This window comes from Phocoena sinus, chromosome X, assembly GCF_008692025.1.
Source record: "Phocoena sinus isolate mPhoSin1 chromosome X, mPhoSin1.pri, whole genome shotgun sequence".
Lineage (NCBI taxonomy): Eukaryota > Metazoa > Chordata > Mammalia > Artiodactyla > Phocoenidae > Phocoena > Phocoena sinus.
In genome coordinates this window covers 119,481,799-119,496,088 of record NC_045784.1, presented here as the reverse complement: position 1 = coordinate 119,496,088, position 14,290 = coordinate 119,481,799, and the positions used below count along the sequence as shown (strand labels likewise).

The following is a 14,290-nucleotide window of genomic DNA, read 5'->3' as shown; positions in this document are numbered from 1 at the left end:
TAAACAAAAGTAATGAATTATCCTGAACCAGAAAAAAAAATTAATAATAAATAAATGGCAAGGAGCCCCAGCAGTCCCCTTTCCCTGCTTGGCTCCAAGAATGCTATTAGCCAAGTTTATATCTATCACCCAGGAAGAATGGGGCACTTCTCTCTGAAGTGACAGATACTGACAGCTGGGTCCTTCATAACTCTCCTACAGTGCAGACTACCAGTCAAAACCACCACTGATAAACAAGGAGCTTATAAGTTTTTTGTACATAGCCATTAAATACAATGAGAGCAAATCTAAAGAAAGTCTCCAACATAAAGACCAAGACAAGCAAACAACTCAGTGGAACTAGACAACCCATAAAGTAGAAAAAAACTTCAAAATATTTATAATTAATAACCTGAGAGATTAGAAATAATTGTTGAATCTATGAAAATATTGAATCCAGGATATTTTTTTAAAAGAAAAACAATGATGATTAGAAATTAAGAGTGAGCTCTTGGAAACTTAAAGCATCCTGGCCACATTTTAAAATCCATTACAGGTGGTGAAAGATAAAGTTGAGAATATTTCCCAAGAGTAGAACTGAAGAAAAAGAGATAGAATAAAGTGAGTAAATGTAAGAAAATTAAAGAATCATTTGAGGGGAACCAACACCCAAATAATAGAAGTTTCAGAAATAGAAGACAGGAAAAACATAGGGGTAGGAAATCAAAGAAATAATACAAGAAAAATTCCCAGAACAGAAGGATATGTTTCCATATTAAGAACACCCACTTAGTGCCCAGCGTGAACTATTATACCAAGTGTTAAATCAGAATACTTTCTCAGAGATACAAAGTACCAGAAAAAGTTATCCCCCATAAATCCTTCCAAGTTGGAAAAACTCAAACTCGTGCTCTTCCCTCCTGTGTTTCTCCTTTACTCTCACACTACTACCACACTCACACTTCTGACACCAGAAATATGGCTTTTCCCCACACCACCAAGCAATTCTCGCACAGGAGCCCAGCATTTTACAATTCAACTCAATTCTGACACCATCCACAGGGAGATAGCAGCAGATCCCACAGGTTAAGAGCTCAGTCCCACAAGACTGCCCCCCACTTCAGATGCCAACAGCAAGTCCAGGTTGTCACCTGTGCTTCTGACTGTTTATAAACCGGAGAGTCCAAAGACTTTGGGTTCAAGTAATTTGCTAGAGCAGCTCACAGAAGTCAGAGAAACATTTTACAGTGGTTCCCCCCTTATGTGAGGGGGATACATTCCAAGATTCCCCCAGTGGATGCCTGAAACTATGGATAGTACTGAACCCTATATATACTATGTTTTTTCTTATACATACACACCTATGATAAAGTCTATTGTGTAAAGTAGGAACAGTAAGAGATTAACAGCAATAACTAATAATAAAATTGAACAATGTACTGTAGTAAAGCATAGTCTCAATGAAGCCCAGAGGAAAACTCAACGGGGGAAAGAATTTTAGAAAAAAAGACTTCTTTTTATTTTATTACTATTTTAAATTTCTGAATACAGTAGTCACTCCTTATTCCCAGGGATGTGTTCCAAGACCCCCAGTGGATGCTTGAAACCATGGATAGTACCGAACCCTATATAGACAATGTTTTTTCCTATACATACACACCTATGATAAAGTTTAATTTATAAATTAGGCACAGTAAGAGATTAACAACAGTAACTAATAATAGTAAAATAGAACAATTACAGCAATATACTGTAATAAAAGTTATGTGAATGTGGTCTCTCTCTCAAAATATCTTATTGTACAAATATAATGCCTTTAACATCTTAACTAAGTACTTATTTCACACTGTGGCCATAACTTTTGTAGTTTGAAGTGTGACAGAAAAGCTAGCATGAATTTCTCTTTTCTTCTTCACAATTTCACGGATAGAATATTTGTTCTTACTGTAGATCTTAGCAACCTCAAGCATACAATGTTATTTCTTTCCTTCTTAAGTTGAGAACTTTCACCTTTTCACATAAAGGAAGCACTTTGTGGCTTCTCTTTGGTGTATCTGAATTGATAACATCACTACTCTTGAGCTTTGAGGCCATTATTAAATAAAATAAGGGTTACTTGGACACAAGACTGTGATACCTCTACAGTTACTCTGATAATGGAGCCAGCTACTAACTGACTACGGGCAGGCGGGATACTCTGGGCGAAGGGATGATGCATGTTCTGGGCGGGACAAAGATCAATAATGCGAGATTTCATTGTGCTACTCAGACCGGTGTGCATCTTAAAACTTATAATTGTTTACTTCTTGAATTTCTCCATTTAAGATTTTCAGACTGTGGTTGACCACGGGTAACTGAAACCACGGAAAGTGAAACCGCTTATAAGGGTGGAGGGGACTGCTGTACTTATTAGATTACCGATTTATTACAAAGGATATTAGAGGATGCGAATCAACAGCCAGATGAAGAGATACTTAGGGCAACACCCAGAACAAAAGAGCTTCTATCCCAGTGGAGTTTGGGGCCCTGGCTGGGCGGCATATGGATGCATTCTTGTTCACCAAACTGGAATCTCTGTAAATCCCATTCTTTTGGGGTTCTAGAGAGGCTTCATTACACAGGTGTAATTAATTCAGTGATTGGCCATTGGTGATTGAACTCAATCTTCAGCCCATCTCCCCCCGAAGAGGTCGGGGCAGGACTGAAAGTTCCAACACTCTACTCCCAGGGTTGGTTCCCCTAGCAACAAGCCCCCACCCTTTCGTGAAACTGGGGCTTTCCTAAATCACCTTATTAACATAACAGAAGACACCATTGTTGCTCTCAACACTTAGGAAATTTGGGAAATTCCAAGGGTTTTAGGAGCTCTGTGCCACAAAAAGGGGATAAAGATCAAATATAAATTTATTATTATAAATCACAACATGACACCTTCTTAGCAAGCTGTTTAAGATGGGCTGCACTGAAACAAATAAGTAAACCAAAACTGAGCGAGAAGTGGAGTCCAGGAAAGTGGGGATAAACACAAGAAAGAGATGAAGAAAATTCCCCCACACAATGATGAAGGAAAGCCCCCAGGATGGCAGTTGTGGAACTGGCTTAGAGAGGAACCAGTCCAGATCAGCATGAAGAAGGTCTGAGCCAGGAGATGCAGGATATGAAAGGTGGGGAGAAGAGTGGAGCAAGGGAAAGATCGGGCTGCAAGAACACCGGTCAAGGGGTTTTAGCTGTCTGGTAGAGAGACTACGGAAAATGTACGGAGAAATATATAAATAAAACAAAGAAACAGAAAACAAGGGAATTGTTAACTCTATGGAAAGTAAAACTGTATAATTTTTTTTGAATTTTATTTTATTTATATTTTATACAGCAGGTTCTTAATTAGTTATCTATTTTATACATATTAGTGTATATATGTCAATCCCAATCATATGATTTTTAATAGTCACAGTATGCTGTATGACTCAGCAACGCACAATAATCTAAATAATGTTTGCATAGATAATATTGAATTTATTTTTTTTTTTGGAGTATAGTTGCTTTACGATATTGTGTTAGTTTCTGCTGTAGGGCAAAGTGAATCAGCTATACATATATCCTGTCATTTTTGAATTTCTTTCCCATTTAGGTCACCATACAGCATTGAGAAGAGTTCCCTGTGCTATACAGTAGGTTCTCATTAGTTATCTATTTTATACATAGTAGTGTATATATGTCAATCCTAATCTCCCAAATCATCCCACCTCCTCCCTTCCCCTTCCCCCCAACACCCCGGTATCCATACGTCCATTCTCTAAGTCTGTGTCTCGATTTCTGCTTTGCAAATAAGTTCATCTGTATCATTTTTCTAGATTCTACATATAAGCAATATTATATGATATTTGTTTTTCTCTTTCTGACTTACTTGTCTCTAGGTGCATCCACATCTCTGCAAATTGCACAATTTCGTTCCTTTTTATGGCTGAGTAATATTCCATTGTATATATGTACCACATCTTCTTTATCCATTCTTCTGTTGATGGACATTTAGGTTGCTTCCATGTCCTGGCTATTGTATGTAGTGCTGCAGTGAGCATTGGGGTGCATGTATTTTTTGGAATTATGGTTTTCTCTGGATATATGCCCAGGAGTGGGATTGCTGGGTCATATGGTAGTTCTATTTTTAGTTTGTTAGGGAACCTCCATACTGTTATCCATAGTGGCTGTACCAATTGACACTCCCACCAACAGTGTAAGAGAGTTCCCTTTTCTCCACACCCTCTCCAGCATTTATTGTTTGTAGATTTTTTTGATGGTGGCCATTCGGACCGGTGTGAGGTGATACCTCATTGTAGTTTTGATTTGCATTTCTCTAATGATTAGTGATGTTGAGCATCCTTTCATGTGTTTATTGGCAATCTGTATGTCTTCTTTGGAGAAATGTCTATTTAGGCCTTCTGCCCATTTTTTGATTGGGTTGTTTGTTTTTTTTAATATTGAGCTGCATGAGCTGTTTATACATTTTGGAGATTAACCCTTTGTCCATTGATTCATTTGCAAATATTTTCTCCCATTCTGAGGGTTGTCTTTCGTCTTGTTTATGGTTTCCTTTTCTGCACATATAATATTGATTTTAAAATTATAACTAATGAGAAAATAGAGATATAGGTTTGGTGGGAGGGAATAAGAAAAATAAATCCTGTTTTCCATAGTTGCAACATAATAGCTGCATAAATGTAAAAATAGATAAACAGATGTAGATACAAATTGTTTAAAAAATATGGAAATGAAACTGAGTCCCCCTAAAACCCAAGTTCTCCTGCCAAGTTTAGGATTAACCTCTCTATCCAAAGCTTTATTCCCTTTCTTGTCCCCTCTGACCTCAATCCTGTGTTACCTAAATACTAACCAACCAGAATCAGATGACTACAATTGCTGTTGTTGATAACATCGTTAACATACAGACTAAGGTTGTTTCTCCAGGACAAGATGAGCTAACAGACAACCCCCTGCCACCCATCATAGACCACCAGACCAGAGACTTGTAAAGCATAGGCATCTTGACTGCCAAAACTGTGATTAAGAAATGTCACAAGACAATAATTAACCACAGTTTCTTGTTTCTTCCCCATTAAAGAACTCAAAGACCAACTTGGAAACTTGGAGTGGTTCTAAGGCTGTCTCCCACTCCCTTGCTTGGCACCCTACAAGCAAACACTGTTTTGTTTTGTTTTGTTTGCGGTACGTGGGCCTCTCACTGTTGTGGCCTCTCCCGTTGCGGAGCACAGGCTCCGGACGCGCAGGCTCAGCAACCATGGCTCACGGGCCTAGCCGCTCCGCGGCACGCGGGATCTTCCTGGACCAGGGCACGAACCCACGTCCCCTGCATCGGCAGGCGGCCTCTCAACCACTGCGCCACCAGGGAAGCCCAAACACTGGTTTTTACTTCATCACAACCTGGTGTCAGTAGATTGGCTTTGCTGTGCATCTGGTAAGCAAACCCGAGTTTGGTTTGGTAACAACAGAAATATATACCAGAGCAGGAAAAAATGCTGAAAGAGATAAAAGTGGTTGCCTCTGGAGAACAGGACTGGACTAAGGCATGGGGGTAAGGGACTCCTGTTGTTCTTTTCAAGACTTGTAATACAATTTAGTTTTTTAAATTGTGCAATTGAATATATGATTTTTGGAAGAATTTTGTAAAATAAACTGAGTGCCTAACACTGTGCATGACAACCTTTTACTGAATGATGAATAATGGACATGTTCCCCATTGTAGTGAGCAGCATCCACATTGCCTGTTACCTCTACAACCACCTAAGGACTGTGTTTGGGAACCTGAGTTCGAATTCTGACTATGCTAGGTACTGGCTAGGAGACCTCAGGCACGGGACTTTATCTCTCTTAACCTCAGTTTCTTCAGCTGTAAAATGGAGATAATACCACAACTGTTAAAGGGTTGTTGTGAAGAATTCATGAGTCACTAGTGAAAGCAAAAGTAATGATGCCATGTTCCTTCTTAGAAGACCTCAAAGACTCCTGTTGCCTTTGAAACAAAGTCAAACTCCTTCAAAGAACTACACTGTCTATACTTAGCTCTCTGTTTTTCTAATGTATCTCCCACTACAATCCTACAGGCATTTTACAATCCAGCCATATCAGATTATTTGCCATTCCCCAAGTGCTTTCACATACGTACCTTTTTGCTTGCTAACCCTCCACCTGAAATGCCTCCTCTCTGATTCTCCCCACTCTGCTACCTCACTATATCCACCTGTAGTGGTCCTGCCCTTTCCTCATTGCCCAGCTCAAACCAGCCTTCTTTTTGCAGACTTCCTTAAATTTCACCAGTCACAAGTCATTTCCCCATCCCCAATACTCCCGTTAGGCTCTGTAGCTCTACTGTTACCACAGTTCTTTGTACATAACTGCTGCTTCCTCCAGACCAGTGTTTTGTAGTGTGGATCAGAATTACTTGGAGTTCTTGGTAGCAATTCAGACTCCAGGGCTCCACCCCAGCCCTGTGGAATCAAAAGCTCTGCAGATGAGTGCTGAAAATCTGCATTTTCACCAGCTCTCCAGGTGATTCTTAGGCTTACTTAAGTTCTAGAACATTTGCCCTACACTGAGACATCCCTCAAAAGAATCATACCTCATACTTCTGTGGATTCTTTCTCCCTCTGTATCTGTTGCCCTGGATATAGTAATCATTCAATAAACAAATTTACATATTAATTTAATGTGGCCACAAGGGGATCTTGGAATGGAAGTCATAAATGCAAATCCCAAGAATTTTACAACACCTTCTCCAACTTAGTTTTCAGTGAATTTTACTCTAAAGGCAAGGGAAAGCACTCAAGATCTTAAGGATATCACAATGTATTATTCTCTCTACTCTCCACATTTCCAAATCCACTATTAAGTTTTCAGAAATGTAAAACATAAAGGTATAGCTTTTAATTTCTACTATACTGGAAAAAGAACTCTGTGTAGCAATTCTTAATCAGAATGAGAATAATGTTCTTGCCCTTCATCCCTGCAGCTTTTAATATCTGTACACTATATTTAATCATCTAGGCCCCTTAATTTACTGACATTTAAATGATCTCAAATTAGATTTCCTGGAGCACTGTTCCAAATAAGTAACTTTTTCAGATAACGCAAGGTCTTATTAGTCGCAAATCATGCCACCGGTTGCCACTTGCAGCTTCTACACCTTCTTGAAAATTTACCCTATTTAAAGGATTTTTTTTCCATGTGGTCATAGTCTATATAACTATGTAACCATCTGAGTTTTTACATTTTAGCCAGAATAATATCAAAATAGTGTAACATAATAGAGAAGAGGCTTCTTTCTCATCCTTAGTGCAAAGCAAGTTTGAGCACTTTAAATACTTTACATTTAAGTATGCGATAATATTTTTATATTTATGCCATATTATTTTCACATATATCATTACATTGGCTCCTCAAAATATCCCTGTGAGGCTAATAGACTTGCTATGTATGCAGCTATGGTCAACTTATCCATGACAAAGGAGGCAAGGATATACAATGGAGAAAAGACAGTCTCTTCAATAAGTGGTGCTGGGAAAATTGGACAGCTACATGTAAAAGAATGAAATTAGGACACTCCCTAACACCATACACAAAAATAAACTCAAAATGGATTAAAGACCTAAATGTAAGGCCAGACACTATAAAACTCTTAAAGGAAAACATAGGCAGAACACTCTATGACATAAATCACAGCAAGATCCTTTTTGACCCACCTCCTAGAGTAATGGAAATAAAAACAAAAATAAACAAATGGGACCTAATGAAACTTAAAAGCTTTTGCACAGCAAAGGAAACTATAAACAAGACGAAAAGACAGCCCTCAGAATGGGAGAAAATATTTGCAAATGAATCAACAGAGAAAGGATTAATCTCCAAAATATATAAACAGCTCATGCAGCTCAATAGTAAAAAAACAAACAGCCCAATCAAAAAATGGGCAGAAGACCTAAATAGACAACTCTCTAAAGAAGACATACAGATGGCCAAGAGGCACATGAAAAGCTGCTCAACATCACTAATTATTAGAGAAATGCAAATCAAAACTACAATGAGTATCACCTCCCACTGGTTAGAATGGGCATCATCAGAAAATCTACAAACAACGAATGCTGGAGAGGGTGTGGAGAAAAAAGAACCCTCTTGTATTGTTGTTGAGAATGTAAACTGATACAGCCACTATGGAGAACAGTATGGAGATTCCTTAAAAAACTAAAAATGGAACTACCATATGACCCAGCAATCCCACTACTGGGCATATACCCTGAGAAAACCATAATTCAAAAAGAGTCATGTACCACAATGTTCACTGCAGCACTATTTACAATAGCCAGGACATGGAAGCAACCTAAGGGTCCACCAATAGATGAATGGATAAAGAAGATGTGGCACATATATACAATGGAATATTACTCAGCCATAAAAGGAAATGAAATTGAGTTATTTGTAGTGAAGAGGATGGACCTAGAGTCTGTCATACAGAGTGAAGTAAGTCAGAAACAGAAAAACAAATACCATATGCTAACACATATATGGCTGAAAGAATGTATGCTATGTGGGATTATGACACACCTGAAGGTCTGTGTCAGTGTGAACATCTGTGGCACTGTGTGTGTGTGTGTGTGTGTGTGTGTGCGTGCTCTGGTGTGTGTGTACATATCATATCACTTTATGGCTGGATAAATTTTCACCAAATTTGCAGGACATGTTTAGAATAGTCTGACTCAAAATATAGGCTATTTGAAATACAGGAGCTTCACTTTTTGTGAAACTTCACTTCATAAAAACATGCTTCAAAGCAGCTATAGCAGAGGCCTCTATGACTGCTAATCAGGAAAGCACTGTCATATGCATTAAGATGCCAAGGAGAAAAAATCAAACAGTGCTTAAAGAGAAGCCCCTTTTTGAAAGTCACAGAGGCAGATACTCCAAATTATAAGCACTGCTTTTCTATTGAATTATTTCTCAAATAGATAACTCGATGTTATGTGATCCAGAGTAACAATAGGGATAGTATTCATATTATGGTCATTGATAATTAACTTGAGCGGTTCAGAAGAGACCAGCTGAAAAATAATTGCCCATTGACTGAAGATAATGACAGCATGAAAAAGTGATGCAAAGCTGAATAGAGGTTACTAACTCCAAAGGATTAATGCAGGAAACAGAAGAAAACTTTAGAAAAAAATCCTTAGTGATATTCAAGAAAATTTTGTATCCATAAAAGAGTAGAACAAGCTACTGCGATAAAAGGGTATAATTGTAAAGTAAACAGTTTATGAACATTATAAATATAATTGCCGGATTAAAAAAGAAAATATTGCCTCAAAATAAGGCCTAATAGCAGAAGGGACATAGCAGGAAATCAAATTAGATGTCTGGAAGATTCCATTAAAGCATTCTTTTAGAATATTTGGGGAGGGGTGGAAGGAGAGATAGGAAAGCTAAGAAAGAAAAGTTGTGAGGCAGGGAGAATAGATATAGGTGAGTCAAAAGTCTTTCTAATAGAATTTCCAAATGGTGAAGGAGAGAAAGGAGAGATGGGAAAACATAATTTATGGAGTAACAGAAGATACACCTCCCCGAGCTGAAGACTATTGTTTTGAAGCAAAATACTGAAAAATAGCACACTATGGTATGTTGCTTGCAAGAATGACCACAATTTTCCCCCTCATTGTATCCGTGCCCCTTTGCAATGTGACTTTGAAGTTCCTCCCATCAAGGAGCACCTTGAATCTGACTTGGCCTTGTTGCTTGCCCAAGATATCCCACATTCCACTAATAGAATGTGGTGGAAGTAACATTGTGTTAGTTCCAAGCTGTATCTCAAGAGGCCTTGTGTGCTTCTACGCTTGCTTGGAACCAACCCTCTGTTTACTATGCGAACAAGCCCAGGCTACTCTCCTGACAGGTAAGAAGTGATGTGGAGCAGACACAAGCCATTACAGCTGAAGCCTTCCTAGCACCCAGCTGACCTACCAGATTCTCACAGACACATGAGTGATCCCAGCTGAGACCAGAAGAACTGCCCAGCTGAGCTCAGGACAAATTGCCAACCCACAGACTTGAAAGAGCCAAAGGAACTACCTATGCAGATACCTGGTGGAACAGTATTTTAGGCAAAGGGATCAGTGTGTGCAAAGGCCCTGGGGTGAGAGCATGCCTGCCATTTCTCAGGTAAAGCAAGGAGGTCAGTTTGGCTGGAGTGGAGTAAGTGATGGAGGGAGGGGTAGGAGATGAAATGAAAAGAGGAGTATGGTAAAATTGTAAAAACAGCCACATATCATTCCCCTTTCTGTATCCTCACCCTTGCAGTATGATATCACAGATCCTTCCCTCAAGAAGTAGACTCTGTATTTCCACTCCTTGTATCTGGGTTGGCCATGTGGCTTGCTTTGGCCAATGGGATATTAGCAAATATAACACAAGCAAAGGCTTGAAAAGCACTCACATACAAAGGCTTGCTCTCTCGATGTTCCTGAAGCCCCTGACTGCCATGCAAGAAAATCCAGGCTATTCCCCTGGATTATGACACTCAGTCACTCTTGTCATCCGAGACAACACCTAGTCAGCCCCCAGACATGTGAGACCATTCACTACACCTGCAGATGCATGAGTGATTCCAGCAGAGATCAGAAAAGTTGCCCGGCTGAGGCCAGCCCAAATTGCCAAACCACAGAATCGTGAGCTCAATAAACAATTTAAGCCACAAAATGTTGAAGTGTTTTGTTATACCACAAAAGTTAATTGATGCACATACTTTAAATTATGAGAATAATGTGAAAATCATGGAAGATTTCAGAGAGAGGGAATAAAAGTTTAGCTGGCATTGAATTCTTTATCCATAATATGGAATAATATTAGACATTATGATAATGTTTATAGAGTTCTGAAAGGAAAGGATTTTGAACCTAAAATACCATTGCAAAGAAATAGGCTTTGGGGATACCAGAAAGCTATCATCACCTAGGGTCAGAGACAATTTCTTTTTTTTTCTTATTAACACATTCTGCAATTAAAAATTGTCTGCATTTAAGGTATATAATTTGATTTTTTGATATGCATATACATTGTGAAATAATCACTCTAATAAAGCTGATTAACATTTCCATCACTTCAGATAGTTACCACTTTCTTTTTTCTTTCATTTGTGTGAATGTGTATAAGAATAAAGATCTACCTTCTTAGAAGAGTCCAAGTATACAGTAAAATATTGTTAATCGTAGTCACATTGTTGTACATTATCCTCAGAATTTATTCATCTTACATAACTGAATCTTTGCAGCCCTTGACCAAAGTTTCTCCATTTCTCCCTCCTCCAGCCCCTGGTAACCACCATTCTACTCTCTGCTTCTGAGTTCAACTATTGGGCTGGCCAAAAAGTTCATTCTGGTTTTTCCGTAACATCTTACCGGAACGAACTTTTTGGCCAACTCAATATTTTAGATTCCACGTGTAAGTGAGTATTCATCTTTATCTGACTTATTTCACTTAGCATAATGTCTTCCATATTCATCCAAGTTGTTGCAAATAGCAGGATTTCCTTCTTTTTAAAGTATGAATAATATTCCATTGTGTGCTATACAGGCATACTTGGAAGATATTTCGGGTTTGGCTTCAGCCCATCACAATAAAGTGAATATTGCAATAAAGCAAGTCACATGAAATTTTTAGTTTCCCGATGTATATAAAAGTTATGTTAACACTATAAACTATTACATGTGCAATAGCATTGTCTTAGAAAACAATGTACATACCTTAATTTAAAAATACTTTATTGGTAAAAAATGCTAACCATCATCTGAGCCTTCAGCAAATCATGATATTTTTGCCAGTAGAGGGTCTCACCTTGATGTTGGTGGCTGCTGAGTGATCAGGGTTATGGTTGCCAAAGGCTGGGGTGGCTGTGGCACTTTCTTAAAATAAGACAACAATGAAGTTTGCTGTATTGATTGACACTTCCTCTCACAAACAGTTTCTCTGTAGCATGCAATGCTATTTGATAGCATTTTACACACAGTAGAATGTCTTTCAAAATTGGAGTCAATCCTCTTAAGTCCTGTCACTGCTTTATCAACTAAGTTGATGTCATATTCTAAATCCTGTGCTGCCATTTCAACAATCTTCTCAGCACCTTCACCCAGGAGCAGATGCCACCTCAAGAAACCACTTGCTTTGCTCATCCTTAAGAAGCAACTCCTCATCCCTTAAAGTTTTATCATGAGATTGCAGCAATCCCGTCACATCTTCAGCCTCCGCTTCTAATTCTAATAGTTCTCTTGCTATTTCCACCACAAATGCAGTTACTGCCTCCACTGAAGTCTTGAACCCCACAGAGTCATCCATGAGGGTTGGAATCAACTTCTTCCAAACTCCTGTGAACGTTGATATTTTGACCCGCTCACATGAATCACGAATGTTCTTAATGGCATCTAGAATGGTGAATCCTTTCCAAAAGGTTTTCAATTTACTTTGCCCAGATCCATCAGAGGAATCACTATTTATGGGCAGCTATAGCCTTACAACATGTATTTCTTTTATATTTTTTTGAATTTTATTTTATTTTATTTATTTATTTATTTATTTTGCGGTACGCGGGCCTCTCACTGCTGTGGCCTCTCCCGTTGCGGAGCACAGGCTTCGGACGCGCAGGCTCAGCGGCCATGGCTCACGGGCCCAGCCGCTCCGCGGCATGTGGGATCCTCCTGGACCAGGGCACGAACCCACGTCCCCTGCATCAGCAGGCGGACTCTCAACCACTGTGCCACCAGGGAAGCCCTTTATTTTTTATACAGCAGATTCTTATTAGTCATCAATTTAATACACATCAGTGTATACACGTCAATCCCAATCGCCCAATTCATCACACCACCACCCCAAAAAATGTATTTCTTAAATCGTAAGACTTGAAGGTCAAAACTTATTCTTGATCCATAGGCTGCAGAATGGATGCTGTTAGCTGACATGAAAACAACATGAATCTCATTGTACATCTCCATTAGAACTCTTGGGTGACCAGGTGCTTTGTCAGCAAGAAGTAATATTTTGAAAGGAATCTTTTATTCTCATCAATAGGTCTCAACAGTGAGCTTAAAATATTCAGTAAATCATGTTGTAAACAGATGTGTTGTCATCCAGGCTTTGTTGTTCCATTTATAGAGTACAAGCAGAGTAGATTTAGCATAATTCTTAAGGGCCCTAGGATTTTCAGAATGGTAATTGAGCACTCGCTTCAACCGAAAATCACAAGCTACATTAGCCTCAAACAAGAGAGTCAGCCTTGTCCTTTGAAGCTCTGAAGCCAGGCATTGACATCTCCTATCTAGCTATGAAAGTCCTAGATGGCATCTTCTTCTAATAGAAGGCTGTTTCATCTATTGAAAATCTGTTGTTTCGTGTAGCCACCTTCATTAATTACCTTAGCTAGATTTTCTGGATAACTTGCTGCAGCTTCTACATCAGAAAATGCTGCTTCACTTTGCACTTTTAAGTTATGGAGACGGCTGTTTTCCTTAAGCCTCATGAACCAACCTCTGCTAGCTTCAAACTTTTCCTCTGCAGCTTCCTCACCTCTCTCAGCCTTCATAGAATTGAAGAGTTAGGGCCTTACTCTGGATTAGGTAAGGTTGTGGCTGGTTTGATCTTCTATCCAGATCCCTAAAACTTTCTCCATATCAGCAATGAGGCTGTTTTGCTTTCTTATCATTTGTGTGTTCACTGGAGTAGTGCTTTTAATTTCCTTCAAGAACTTTTCTTTTGCATTCACAACTTGGCTACCTGTTTGGTGCAAGAGGCCTAGCTTTTGGCCTATCTCAGCTTTCAACGTGCCTTCCTCACTAAGCTTAATTATTTCTAGCTTTTGATTTAAAGTGAGAGACTTGTGACTCTTCCTTTCACTTGAACACTTAGAGGTCATTGTAGGAATATTAATTGGCATAATTTCAATATTGTATCTCAGGGAATAGGGAGGCCTGAGAAGAGGAAAGAGATGGTGGAAACAGCTGTTCAGTGGAAGAGTCAAAACACACATTTATTGATTAAATTCACTATCTTATTTGGGCACAGTTTGTGACACCGCAAAACAATGACAATAGTAACATCAAAAGTCACTGATCACGGATCACCATAACAAATATAATAATAATGAAAAAGTTTGAAATATTGCAAGAGTTACCAAAATGTGACACAGAGACATGAAGTGAGCAAATGCTGTTGGGAAAATGGCACTGATAGATTTGCTTGATGCAGGGTTTTCACAAACCTTCAATCTGTAAAA

General features: G+C 38.9%; 1 pseudogene; it reads right to left on the bottom strand.

Annotated features, from left to right (window-relative positions):
* Window positions 1–11,831: 11,831 nt before the first annotated feature.
* Window positions 11,832–13,930, bottom strand: LOC116747208 (annotated as a pseudogene).
* Between the last annotated feature and the right edge of the window lie 360 nt (window positions 13,931–14,290).